This window comes from Struthio camelus, chromosome 1 (assembly GCF_040807025.1).
Source record: "Struthio camelus isolate bStrCam1 chromosome 1, bStrCam1.hap1, whole genome shotgun sequence".
Lineage (NCBI taxonomy): Eukaryota > Metazoa > Chordata > Aves > Struthioniformes > Struthionidae > Struthio > Struthio camelus.
In genome coordinates, this window is record NC_090942.1 from 64,695,811 (window position 1) to 64,711,040 (window position 15,230).

Consider the following 15,230-nt stretch of genomic DNA (forward strand, 5'->3'; position numbering starts at 1 on the left):
ATAATGGTCTACACAAATCAGGAAACAACGTAACTACCTGCGATATAGTGAAATAATACAGAAATAATGTTTATAGCAACATATAGCCACAGCCATCTACTAATTTCCGAACATACATAACTAATGCATGAACAAAACCCAAACTAAAGTTGGTATGTTATTCAGGTGCGAAGTGAAAACTCAGTGTTGTTTCTTCCAATCCTGAATATGTCTATAACGTCAATGACTTCAAAAGAGACTTTGATCTGAGTAAGTATTGCAGGATCATGGCTATCATTCTCCCAGTCCCTAAGCTTTGCAGTTAAAAATGACAGAATTTTTGTAGCTGGCAGAGAGGGAATTTTACTCCTTTGCTTCCCAAAACAACCGAAATCCAGTTGCTTGTTTTCTCAGTTTGAGATTCACCAAGCTGACGATTCCAGGCAAAGTTTAATTAACTAACTGCCTTCAAAAGCCTTCAAAAGGTCTTCCTCAGCATGAAAGACTGGATGAAGAGTTGAATTAATCTACTTTAACTTATTTTGAAAAGTAAACAATTAAAAAAAAAGCCATAGCTAAGGTCTGATAGACGTGAAAGCTTGCCCACAGCTCCGCAGGCAGGTGAGCCTAGGAAGCCATATCCACTATTTTGATCACATAAAACGCCCATGAGGCCACAGAAGTACAGATCCTGAATAAACTGATTTAAAAATAGCTTGGACAAGCTATTTTGTTTTATCCCAGTCTACTATGTTTATCTTTCAAGTCTGGAATTTCAGTCATTTCTGCTCTCTCTAAATTCTACTGTAGGTTTTCGTATGCGACATTAGCAAAACTCTTCTGTCATACGTTTCTCAGCAATGTCAAGCCTTCATACAACATAGTTCTGATGTTTGTAGAGAGTTTGGACTCAAATACACCGCTCCTCGCTTTGTATCAATTGAGCATGGTGAACTGTCTCAAGGAACCAATCCACCAGGCTTTCTAGACTAGTTTATTTGTCTGTCAACAGCCTTCTTTATAATTGCAATAACTATCACTGCAACACCCTAGGAGTGTTTTTTAAAAATACCCAGTTCCTCATCTGTGATTTATTTACAAGCATATTCTCATGCCAAGAATTTACAAATAATTTTGTGTTTTGCATTTAGGCATATAGCCTCTGAGCATTACTAATTCCCTGTAAAGCGCTTGAGAAAAACTGAGTTTGAGCCAGTTCAGTTAATTGTTACTTAAATGAAAAAGAAATGGAGAGGAAACAGAACTAGGATCTGCCTCCCTGGTACTCTGTCATGAAACAAACAACTTTTATGCTAAAAGGTCCCTAAGAGCTACCAGGAAGTCAGAGTGTGCCGAATCCTGCTAATGCAGAATCAGGATGCTTTTCTTTTCAACACTATGTCAATATATGCAATTATTTATTACATGCCTTGTGGTACCTCCCAGCACTGAGGCAAGATAGTAGGTACTGTATCCTCACAGAAAATAAGGTGCTGCCCCTCAAAGTTTCTTGTATTGCCACACAACACTGGCACAATGACATGGAAATCCTGGCCAGGCCCAAATGACTCCAATAGCCACCTTCATGGATCCAAATCCGTGGCTTGAACACTGGCAGACTGCTGCCTGACATGTCCAGGTTGGGATGGAAAAACAACGTTGTCAGGCCCGGTGAAATAAGACAGCCAAGAAACTAGCAGATAACATTGTAATCTGTAGTACAGGGGATGTCATTTGTCCTTTGAATAGGGGGCCAACGGAGACTGCCACTCACACAGAAGACATGAGGGTAGGCAACTGCACTGTTTGCAGACAGACTGCCCAGTCACATGTAAATGCAGCTGGAGAAATGAGGCAAGAGCAAACCAAACACAAGGTATGCCACATGACTTGTAATAATAAATACAGTATTGTATAACCTCACCTGCAGGTCTCCTGCTTGCAGGCAACATAAGCAAAGTCACTGACGTGGTAAGGCAAACGTGAACAGACAGACATACCAAAGAGGAAGCAGAAGCAGCTCCCTACCTATAGCTAGTACTATATATAAGTAACCTTTTTCCCTGACAGACAAGAAGCAAATCTGCGCCTGTTCACACATACACACACATATTACCACGTCCACACTCTTACAGTGTTTCACTTCAGAAAAGAATGCTGTCACTCTGCAGACTTCTGTTTAAAACTGGCAAAATGAGTGACACAAACATGGCCTGCCTACCACACATGCATGCTGCTTTTCAGAGAGGAAATGCCATGTTACTCACCCAGAGCGGTGCTCAGAAATGGGACCTGTGAGTTTCACAGTGGCACAGTGTGGGCAGAGGTTGGTCAACACTTCTTTTCTCACTTTTCTCATGCAGTAATTCCTTCTCCACAAAGTCTAGAATCTCCCCTAATTCAGTGCCATGTTTTTATAGAGGGACGGTTACTAAATATCCTGCCTGGGAGGGTATGGCTGTCTTTCTATTTTCAAGACATCAAGCCAACAGCCAATTCTTCCTCCTCGGAAAAAAGTCACCAGCCAAGCATCTCTGTAAAGCTCTCTGGCTCTTAGTTGCTCTTGTGTTTTGCTTGGACTGGAACATCCTTTCCTCTGTTGCAGCATGTATTATTACGTTCTCCACTAGGGATAGCTTACATACCCCTGCAGCAGAAAACCGAAGGAGGCATTTCCCAAAAGGGTGGCAAGTTTTGTGTATCTATGGAGACTGACTCCATACCTCACCAGAAAAACCAGTCCCGATTTATGTTCTCCGAGCAGAGTCTCACATCACTGCAAAATTCCAAAGCGATTTATCTAACTGCCTGTTACATTCAGCTTTTATTACTGGCAAGCTGGCAACCCTCAAGGGAAGAAGTTTTCTGAGATATGTAGTAGGAGGTGCTTCCCTAGGCACCACAAAACCCTTGCCACAAACTCAACTAGAATCTCCTTCTCCTGATTCTTCCTGTGAGTCTCCACAATTTACTGACCAGCAACAGTTTGTGACACCGTTTCAACTATCTTCAGTTTTAATCTGTGTGCAATCCTGGTCAAAATGTCCCAGCTTCCAAAATTTCCACTGCTCAAAGTATTTTCAAATTTGATGCAATTCTCAGTAATTCCAGGCAAACCTTGGTTAGGGTATTGCTCCAATCCTTTCAACCAAAAAGCTACACAACTCATTTCAACATCTTTGGTTGCCAGGAGGCCCCTGCTGCCATTCCTATGAAAGCCAACTGGCACCCAGCTGATATTTTCACTAACTCCTGCAGTCCTTTAATTGCACTGATTCCTTCCTTACATTGCTGCTCCTGACCTCCTCACCTCAGGGTCTGCCACTTTCCAACCCATGGCTTTGTCCTGGTGGACATGGAAGTGCAGTGCATTGCGCTGATGATGCACAGTGCCCCCCTGCATAGCCACGGGGCTCAGGCTCGCCTCTCCCATATGCTTGTTTATAGCTGGACAGGCTTTTGCTGCTAATCAGTTTGACCCGATTCCCATCCTCTCTGACTGCTTCTCCAGTGGTGTTTCTGCCTAAGGCAAATTGTCATCGCAAAGAGAGCTCACATTGCAGCTCTAGTGCATCTATTAGGGCTCTTTAATCCATCAGTATCCAGACAGGCACACACAAGCCTGAAATCCCTCCCTTTCAAGGACAATACTCCAAAATAGGCCTTCTTTCCTTCAGATCACAAACGAGCCCTTGTAGCTTACTAACAGTGTGTTATCTAGGAGCTGTTATCTCCTTCAACCACTAGAAGCATTTCAGTTATAAAAAAGCAAGCAGAGAGGTCTGCAGCCTCCCCTTTCCTAAGGCTCACAAGCTGCATGTCACTCCCTACTGCTCTTATCCACCGTTTCCTTTCTTCTCCCTGCTATTCGCCCACACCACCCAGTGCCATCAGGCTGTTGAAATGTTTTGGCCTCCCTCTATGTAGATTTGCACAAGCAGGACACAGGCCATGTTACTGGAAGCAGAAATAAATGTGGTAGAAGTGGCTGCCATTGCTAACTCTAAAAAGACACTGGCTTTCTATGAGCATGAAGCGTTTTCCTGTGCCTGTGCAGAGACTGAGCTGGTTTAGCTTGTCTTGAGCTCTCTCTTTGGCTGAAGAAACCCTCATTTGTCAAATCTGAAGCTTATAGAAGTAGCCAAATAGAAATAAGAATTCTTAAAGAAGAAAGCAAGAGGTTTTAAATGATCTAAGATCCCAGAAGGCAATTCGTTGCCTGGCTTCTCTCACTCTTGCTCACCCTCTTGCAACATCATCCCAATCCCGAATCTCTTTGAATCAAAGGGTCAATATTTGTTCAGGGATCCAGATTTTAAGGACATCTGAGAAACCTTGAATGGGCTGTTCAGCAAAAGAGTCTGCTAAAGAAGGCTCTGCCAGTACATCCTGAGGGACCAAGTGTAGCTCTGCAGGAGGCCCAGCTAGGGAAGCTGACACGTTTATATTCACTTTAAATTTAAAGGGAAGGAAGCTGCCTAAAAAGAAAGAAGAAAAGAAAAAAAATAAAAGATAAAGGGCATAGTTACACTCAAAAGACTTCAGAGATGAGGCAGTTTTAGATTTGTTAAACTACGGGGAAAAGCTTCATCCACCAAGAGCCTGCTATTCTTGGCCAAGTGACTGAGTTCAGAGAGGTCCAGCTGGCAGCCTCGGGCCAGGCCCAGCACATGGGATAACTCCACCTGACCTTCCTCCTCCTCTGCTGGGGATACCCTGGGGAGGGAATCAGCCAATGAGCAGCACGTGGAGCCCATTGCCCAAACCTCCCCTACTGCCTCCACATGCCGCACGGCAGCCAAGAAATCAAAGAAGTCACCACCCCTCACAGAGGGCCCCCAAACTGGCTTGCAGCCTCTGACATGGCCGAACCTGAATGTCTCCAAACTTGCTATGGGAAAACGTGTATTGGGGGGGGGGGGGAGCACAGCAAGTTTGAGCATACACCATGAAAATGAGAAATTCTCCATGTTTCCTTGGGAAGAACTCTTAGATGAGCAAGGGAGGTATGTTTTGAACAAGCTAGTTACGGTCCATCCATTTTCATTCAGAAAGAAACAAACCTTAATTGTGAATTCTTGCTGATGATTCAGCCCAACGAAAGGTTTAATCCCTGGCAGCAGTGAGGGTTCGGAGGTGGGCTCTAATCTTGGAGGTATGTCACTACCCAGGAGCTGCCTCCAGAATGACACGCCAGCCAGGACTCTTATACCAGCTGCCTCCAAGAATGGCAGCACAATCAGAAATAAGGTCAGTGGGGAGAAGCTCCCCATTAGAAGAAAAGCGTTAGCACAGAAACTAGAAATGAGCCTGTAAAATAATGTCACTATCTAGGGACCCATCTGGCTCTCATCAGCAAGCATGTGCATGGCTCCCAAGCATTTAGAAGCAGAATTAATAAGCATCTTTTCCTTTCATTAGTACTAGGAGGAACAGCTGATTAGTTTGCTTGTTAAATTGTTACCGATATGCCATTCTGTAGTTTTCAAACAATCAGATCTTGATTAATTTTGGTCATGTAAATATAATACTTACAAGGATTATTTTCAAGCCTATTTAGCTCTATATATAAATACAGCATTATTTTCAAATCTCCACTTCCCTTGCCCCAACTAACTAAAGAGTGTGTTTTCATGTACATAGCACAGAAAAGGAAGAGCTTTTATGGGAATATTTAAAATTAAGCTTTGCAGACAAAGCAGGCATAAAAAACCTCATGCAAAAAGGCCACTTTTCCATGGTCAGAACAGGCAAATTATGAGCATGGGAAACAGCATTCACCTTCCCAAAATAATCTTCATTACTTTAATCACACTGTTTACTAACTACATATAATGCATATGTAAAAGAATTAAAGATGGATTGATGAAAATCATTTGTGCAGAGCTTGGAAAAAAGCCCACAGATCCTGATTTTGGAGAGAAGTTAACTGGAAATTTTTAGTGAGAATTCTTGTTCTTATTTCTGTAATAAAACCAGAAAATAGACATTTTTCAAATACATTGAATACACTACAGTGTCCTATGCCCAGAGCAACATGTACTTTGGGAAGGGCCCAGATTACCAAGCTGCTGGCACAGGGAACAAACAGCAACAGAAATATTTCTGGGCAGGGATGGTCTCTCGCCTGGAGGACTGCTGCCCTCCCTGGCAGAGCCAAGCATCCTCAAGGCAAAATGTGTTTCAAGAGGGCGCAACATGCCAGTCTAAATATAAACCTTTGATTCATCTTTCATTGCACAATCTCATACTTGTGCTTTCACTGAGTGTTCCTGAATGCAAAGGAAAGGTTTGTGGTAAAAAAGCACATTTTCCAAAGTTAAACTAAAGTCAGTGGATGAAGAAAGTGTATTGATAGCAATATCAAACTTTTGAAAGCACATAATTTGCCACACTCCTCATTAGCCTGTAACTTTATCACAAAATAAAGAAGGAAGAGCCAATAATGAGTTCAGGCACAGCTAATGAAGGATCTGAATGGCAACAAAGAGCAAATGACAGAAACTTTCAAATCATCAAGCAACAAAACTGAGTTGCTCTTCACCAGAAAGACTAAATTAGAAATATACAGAAAACTGGTAAAGTTGGGAGAATATCCAATTGATAGGACAGAAAGAAAATTCAAGAATCACTTTGATGGCAAAAGGAAAAGACATGAGATGGTTTTTCAAAAACAGTAAATTTGACCAAAAATGAGAACAATCAGCAAATTCAAACTGAATTCAGCTAAATTCTTGGCTGAAAGGAGAATAGAGGAAAAAGATTTTTTGAAAATAGCGAAACCTTTCATTCCCACAGTTTGCAAAGAAAAATTTTGCAACTTGTCACTTCAAAAGGTCATTCAATTAAAAAGAGGATGTGAATTTTTATAATGAGAATATAAAATATTCCATTTTGGTGAAATGAAACATTCTGGTTCATTCAAGGTTTTGGCACGGTTGGGTTTTTTTTTTTTTGTTTTGTTCCATTTTGCCAAAGAAGACTTCAGAAAATTCTGACCCAGTACAAGATTTTTTCCCTGTTTTTTTCAGTTTGGCCTCTGAACAGAAAAAAAAAAAAAAACCCAAAGCAGTATTTGCTCAGATCTATTAGAGTCATTGAATGAAATGATGCCAAGGTAACATTACTTTATCACAGCAAAATGAAGACACTGAAGCATCAGACTAATCCAAAGCAGCTGTGAGCTGTTTCATACTTGCTGACTGCTGAAAAAAATATAAAAAGAATGACATAATGCAGCACATAATGAATCCTGAAATATGATCTATGTGTCTAGAACTCAAAGATAGTGGAGACTTTCCCTCCTTGTCCCCTGCCTTTTTTCCTAGGCCTCTTACCACATATACCAATGACCGACTATCATTAGGACACACAGGTGCTCCCCAAGTTTTTTAAAAAAATGGACTGCACTGACAAGCACTGGTTAACTTTTACCAGCACCAAGCACTGTCTTGGCCTTCACAGGTTATTTATTGGTGCAGCACTGCAATATACCTCATTTCAAAAGGCATAAGTCGTTTTAGCTGTGAAGTTGTCTAGAATCCTTACAAATGTTGTGTGTCCTCACTTTTAATGCTGAATATTCTGCAGTAGGTGAGTCATAAGACAAGCACAGCCTCCTTTTGCTCTCTCTGCTCCCATTTCTGTAGCTCCTATAGCCAATCTTGCCACCACTGTGGTCAATGAACTGCTAGCAACAGCAGGGAGAGCAGCACAAGTGTTCCCGTAACCAACCCCTTTTACAAGTTTAGGAAATCTAACTTTTTTGAGCCCATTTCTCAGAGAAAAAAAAACTTGTGTTGTATTCACCAGAAAACATACGCCCACAGAGCACAGTTAAAGCATAAAGAATAGGAGCTAACATAGGTAGCATTTAATGCAACAGGCATCCTCACAGCACTCAGAGTTCCAGCAGCAACGATCTGTCCCCACCTTGGGAACAGATCTCTCCCCGTTCACTGCCAAGGCAAAGAGTTACTTCCTGCCTTCCTCACGCTCTCTGCTATAACTCCATCAGAGAAGGATTCTATCTTATAAAAGAAACATAAATAAATACAGCAAATGCTGAAAAAAGATCTTTAAGAAAAGCACCCAGCCAAACCTGTCAGTTAAGTGTTTCATGAAAACTTCACTAAAACGCAATCTGTACTTCAGGCAAAACTGAAATAGCTTTCCTAACACAACAGTAAACAAAAGAAGCAACAGAGCAATGATGAAATGGTGAATTAAAGTCAGGAGGCATAGCATTTTGACACTAACGCAAGAATGTAAGAACATTGGTTTTGTACTGGCATGAAAACGATAACTGGAGTAATATAATAAGGTATGATATTTTGAATGCTTACTAGCCTATGAGAGGTCACATGTGACATGAAGACACTTTGACAATAATATTAAGAGTTACTTAAGACCACCTGGAAGGGGATAAAGTGCTTTAGAACAGCATTTCACATTCAGCTGAGGCTCAAATTAATATATTATGCTTTACTACAAAGGTCCAAAGGTGAAGTAGGGAGGAAAAGAACCTACTAGAGGGTATATGGATTTTAATGCTCAGGATGATGGCAGAATAACTTCCAGATGTGTAATGGTATATATCATAAATCTCTGCTTGGTCAGATTTTATAAAAAAATTCCAAGTGATACAAGAAAACGCAGTATTAACGTAAAAAAACTCCCATCAGAAAGCAAAGGCATCATAGCCATTGACTGGAACTGGGACAGAGGACAACAGGCTGTAGGAAAGGCAACTTTACAGGAAGCACCAAGAAGCCAGGTTATGTGCCCACGCGAGCACACTCACTGCTGTTCCAGCACCACGGTAAGCAGTCACTCCCCAGGAGCAAGTTTAGATTTAGAAACATGGTGTCACCTCAATTCATTATTCAGCACATGGCACACAGAATAGGTGAGGCTTTCACCTCACAACTTGCCGGTTTGCAATGAAAACTCAAGTCAAAACTGCATGCCCAGGCTATATCTAGGATTTACCCACTATGTGTCTGGCCATCTGGGCAGCTGTTCTGTCCCAAATCCTGATTACGGGTAGAAAACTATTGTTTATATTTGTTCAACTTAACTCTTTTGAAACTGAGGAGACATTTTCTGAGCACAGGTAACATCCTGGATGCCAACCTGGAAGAGAAAAAGAATTTCACTTGTTCAATGAACATAAAATCCAAACATCTACTTTTGAAAAGTAGATGTTACTTGCTATATTCTTTGGCAGCCATCCTTGATTTGAGTGTTTAGGACCCACTCACCTTCACTAGCACCTGTTCCCAGCATTGTCATGAGCAAAACAGCAGGAGGAGAGCATATAGATCATCCTCTGTTTACGTTTGGAGACCCTCCCTTCAGATAGTAGGCTTGCCAAGACTAAATAATCTCTGCTTGCTTCAATCTGAAATCAAAGTTTTCTGTCTCCTGGATACACTTTGTCAAAGGTATTTTATTCCATGCTGCTTGCACAATCCCACGGGGGTGGAAGCTTCACTATTTGCTGCACAGAGGATACGCCGTCACCCCCAGGACTCGTTTACTTGCCTGATTACGCTTGCTATGAGTAGCCCACCTGAAGTGCCAACTCAATAGGCTGCATTTAACTGTTGCTTAGAGAAGTCCTGAGAATGGGCTTAAAAGCAAATTAGATTTCCATTCATGTGACTTGCTTGCTTTATTCCACGCTGAGTCAGCCCAGAAGCAGCCCTTGTGTCTTTTCCAAGAGGGAGCCTTGGGTCCTTCCCTTGCTTTGACACATCTTCTGCCCTCTAGGAGCCACATGCTGTGTGGACACAGCCTACTCTGAACCAACCTGCCCTTCAGTTATGATATCAGGTGGACCAGACTGCCTAGGGGTCCTCACACTGCATCCCATAAAAACAGATGAAATCTGTAGGACTGAGCATAATTGAGGCAGGCGAGAAGGAGAGAGGAGAGCATGCACTGCTGGATCTAGGAAGTGACTTGGCCTTCAAGGCATTGCAGGACCAGCCTACCAGGTACAGAATAGACGTGGCAAAGTTAAGCCCATGAGTTGATATTGGCTGTACCGAGACTAGATTTAGGATCCTAGGGCCAAGAAAAGCATCCTCCCCACTGTAGAGCACCTCACGCAATGAGGTAAATAAGCTACAACTTCCAAACATGATAAAAATCTCTACTATAAATTATGCATTAGCTTTCTGTGCAAAGTCTTTCAGGTGACACAGAAGCAGATGGTTTTCAAGTCCTGTGTACATATGTTTCTAAGCACAAGAAGTTCCTCTGGAAGTTTCTAGGTAAAAAAAAAAAAAAACAAAAAAACAAAACAAAAACACACACACATACAAAAAAGATCAGAAAACAGAAAATACTTTCAAAAAGGAAGAGGAAAAAATGTTACTCTAGTCTTTCAATGACAATTTTAAAGCATTCAAATATTGAAAATGATACTTCGGAATATATTTAAAGCTGAGTAGGAGTTTCCCAGAATGAGATGCAAATTGATATATGAGGCTCATTTCTTTTTAACGTTTTATGGGCAAGTTGTTGCAAGAGCCCCTATACACACATAGAATGATAGCAGAGGCCTTGAAAGCACAGGTACAGGATGATACCAGAGGAAAAAACGCAAATTACAAATGCTCAGTTACTGGTCACTAAAGGAATGCAGCCTTGAGAGCTGGGTAGAGCTTGTTTTAGGGCATAACAAAGAAAGCATGAAAAAAGAAAACGAAGGGAACGTGTCTAGTACACGTAAAATCCCTCATATAGTGAAAATGCAAAAGCAAAAACAAGGAGATTTAGAAAAGCTCCTACAAGACTGGGAAGACACATAGGGTCAGAGTGAGAAGGGCCCCCGCACTGACATCCCCTCCCCGAGCCAGTAAGGGCATTGTGCCTGGCCAATGCCATTGCTTATCCAAAGGTGACTGATACCACAGCACCAAGTAAAAATAAACTTGGATACAACCAATTTAGTTTTAAAAATGTAATGAAAAATGAAGAAGAACAGAAGAACTACCCTCCCCCAAACCCCCTCAAACCTTCAGATACTTTAAAACTTCTAAAAATGGTGTAAAACTTCACATAATGTGTAAATAATTCATTACACAAATACTTCCCAAAGATGCAATTCCTCACCATAGAAATTCTTGAACCGAAGCTTGGCAAATTCAACAGACCTATAAAAAGAACGGCATTAATTCCAGAAGGTGCTGAATTTAACAGGTTTCTACCTTAACATGAAATGGGAATTATTATTCTGTCACTCTTTCTGGAACGATATTAAGATTCAGGCGCTGAGCGTGGCAAGCGAGCGCGAGGGCTCGCTGCCCTCCAAGCAGCTCGCTGCACCTGTTAACGATCGATTGCCTCATTATCATTTTGCACAGCAGGAGAGAACACGGCTAAACTCTCCTTCAGAGAAAACCGAAAATTCACCGGGCTTATTAATGTCCTGTTCACCTGCAGTCCTGCATACTGCTTCCCGGGGCCAGGGAGCTCGGCATTGGTGTAACGGGGAGCGTTATTGCCCTGTACTGGATGGCAAAGAGTTGCATCAGAGAAGTCTCTGAGCTGCCAGGGTGGTGAGGAGTAGTATAGTGCACATGATACAGCAGAGAGATGAAAAGCCATGCTCATACTATGGTTGGTTTTTGTTGTTGTTCTTGTTGGGTTTTTTTTTTCCCCAAATGGGTAAATCTAATAGAAAACAGGGATGGAACACAAGGTGTGGAGGGGAAGGAGGCAAGAAAAATATTACATTTTTCATGTTCTCATAAATAAGAGCAAAACACCTTCCCTGACCATTTTAACCCCTGCTGCCAGACAGTCTCCGTGCTGCAGTGCATAGGATCAGAGTTTCGGCTTTAGGCTTCCAAGGGTGAGTGAGGGCTAGAGACCCAGTGCCACCAGCCCCCTTGCTCTCCTCTGGGCTGCCAGGAGCACCCCAGGCACCCCCCAGGGACTCCCTGAAGTTAATGGAGGGAGCAACTTTGAGCTACAGCCAGCTGTCGTCTTGGAAATGAGGTAACTACAACCAGAGTGCCATAAGACAAAAAATACTGGAGTACCTCTGTACTGACATTCCTCCTGCCAACATGTGCAGGCCTTATCTTCTGTTTGTCTTTTCTATGCATGTTGCTAAAAATAAAATTTATTTACACATAGGGAAAGTTTGGTAGGCAGTCACTCGAATATAGGTGTAGATCTTTTGGGTGACTAAGGACCACACTTCCTGCAACCAGTATCCATCACGCAGAAATAGGTGGCAAACCGTATACCCCAAAATAGCAAATACTTGGTGAAGTGGTTGTAGCACTGGAATACATTTGCATGAATTATTCACAGACTAATTCTGAATAATGAATTTCTACAATTTTAAGGCAGTTTGTAGAAATTCTGCAAGCAAATATCCTTCCTTTTTGTAGAGCTTTTTCACATTAGTCTGCTGCTCCCCTTAATTCCCTCTCCCTGCAACTGCTCTGGACAAACCAATAACTAAAGGCCCCTCTCTAACAGCAGACATCGTAACTCAGTCTGACCAACCTTGAACACTAAGAACAGTCGTTAATATGAGCAAAATGGTTAAATCAGGATTCTTTCATTGCAAAGACTGCCTGTTATTAGTAAATCTTATTTGTTTGGTACCAAAGACACTTATGGAAAATAAATGTCAACTTGTTTTATGCACTACCGGCACACTGCACTGGCTTTTGGTTGCCTAGATCCTGCGCTAACCAGTACAGAGCAGGCTGTAACTCACCCAAGAAATGCTCAAGCCCATAACGTGAGATAAAGTATGGATTCTTACTTGTTCATAAGAACATTTCAGGTGTCCAAAACCAGGACAGTTTGACAGCACTGTGTATTTCTTGTGATTGCTTCAGCTTTATGCAAATGGTACCCAACAATTTCGGTCCTTTTCTAGACTGAAAGGATGTAAGAAAAAAAAGTATTCCATTCTAAAAAAAAAAAAAAAAAAGCATTTAATTCTATTCTGTCAAGTGCGTTTATTGAAGTCATCATATCTTCCGGGAAGGAGGTATGAATCCACCAATTTTATTTTGTTTAAATTCAGGAGTAAAAAAATTTGATGTTGAAAAATCTTGCACCACTTTTCCTCCACACTGCCCGGTATTTCCTCTACTAATTTTCCAGCAGCAAGCAGCAAATAAGAAATGTTTTGTGCAGGTTTGTAAATACTCCTGCTAAGAGCGTTTCATGTAGTACTCGTGCACAATGAAATGAGCAGGAAGAAACGTTAGTTTGTGCCTGAAAGGACAAGAGGCAGAACATTATTGTCTAACAGGTAGAAAGGACTACCACAGAAGGAGAAGGCTGCAAAGAGAAGAAAACAATCAACAACTAAGATGTTTAGGAGAAAGCAGCCCTCCATTTTTCAGTCAGTAAAGCCCTAAGCAAAGAGTCGTTAGCTTGTGGCCACAGGCAACCCTTATTTTCGACACTGAACTCTGTCCAAGTGTATTCTAACAAGTGTCTCAAGATACACCTGCATGGCACAATACTGGGCCACACAGAGGCCTTGAATGAACTTGTTAAAAGAGCTAAAGCAATCTGTCCATATCAGCCCCACTAAGAAGTGCAGTGAGCGTCACATTATCCTGGCTAGACTGACTCTAGTGCTGAGAGATCAGATGAATATAAATCTCTCAAGCGCTAGAGAAAAACGAGGCAACTGGGCAGTCCCTCCTAATCTCTCTTAGCTTGTGCGCTATCTGCATGGTATGGTATTTTTCCATCTAGACAAACTCATCATTGCCTTGAGAGAGGCTGAACGTTTCCGCTGTGTGGCTAACGTACAGATATAGCGAAGGAGAGATTGTTTCAGTTGAAATAATTATTATGGAAAGAGAAAAATAAATAATAAAGCTCCTTAAAGAGTAAGTGAATCCACTGAAGCTAGCAGTAAAATTCACCATTAATTTCAATACTAAAAGAATTTCATCCTTACAGCATAAATCTTCCTTTCACACAAAGAAGAAAAGTTAAATTCACATCAGGAACCATATAGCCCTATTGTGGTAAATTCATGGCTTCCAAACCTATCGAGTATGACAGCTTCAAAATTGTTAGTACATTTATCAAGTATATGAATCATCCCATCTCTGTTTTTCAGATATGAACTCAAATGCCCCTCAGAGAATGGCAAGATACTTAGCATCTAACCTAAACCAATTTCAGTGGAAAATAAACCTTGAAGAATCTGACACTAAATTATTTTCCTGAGATCATCCAAGTAATCAGCTGCGGAACAGAAGACTGAATTGTATTTCCCAAGCTCAAGGCTAGCAACCTAATCTCTGGGCAGGTTCCCCACTCCCACGAGGTACAGAGAGGGGTGTGCTAAAGCAATAGTCTTGAAAAGGAGCCATGTGGTGTGCATCAACCAAATCTCTGGCCTCGCCTCGATATCCTGTTGCATAAAGAATCAGTGGGATTTCCTGGGGCAGGATATGGAAAGAGGGCCTACTGCACAGAGTAAATGCTTATTTGTAGGAGCTTGTTGCCCAGGTGAGAAATTCGTGTGGGTATTTATTGCTATTAGAAGTATCATCAAATCCAGCTGATTACTGATACTTCCAGTAAGGAGTAGGGAACTCCAGGATAGCGCAGCCTCACCAGGAGCCGTGCTGGCGAGCCACAAGCTCTGAGGCAGGACTTGCTTTGGGCATCACTAGCAAGGGTGCATGCTGGTACGCAACCAGCATCCCAATGCGCTTTGCTGCTATCACTGCTAAGAAGAACTGCAAAGGAGATGAAGGAAGAAGAAAGGAGCTGCAAGAAGCACAGGCTCCTTGAGCAGACGGGACAAGACCTGCAAGTTCAGAGGCAGATTTATGCCAGGTTCTCTGGTGTAATTCTGTTCTGCAGAATTGTATGTTTTTCTCTCTACAGAGCCTAGGAACCTCTTTTTCCCCACCTTCATCCCACAAGTGGGTCGTAAGTAGAAAAACACTTAGAAATGAACATTGAGGTATATTCTAGACCTCTGGCCCCCTCCTGCAGGCATTACTCAGGAGAGTGCTATATAGCACCAAGTTTGGAGTGCCTCCTATCAATCAGGATTAATCTTATTAGGATTAATTCTGCCTTCCTCATTTCTAAAGCAAAAGTGTGACTTCCTCTTTGTGGAGTCTAGGGATGAGATCTTGAAAGTATGAAAGGCTTTTCATTCAATGTGCACAAGAAATCTGTTCCATACTGAGTTTATAGAACTACGGAATAAATTCTATGGTCAAAGATAA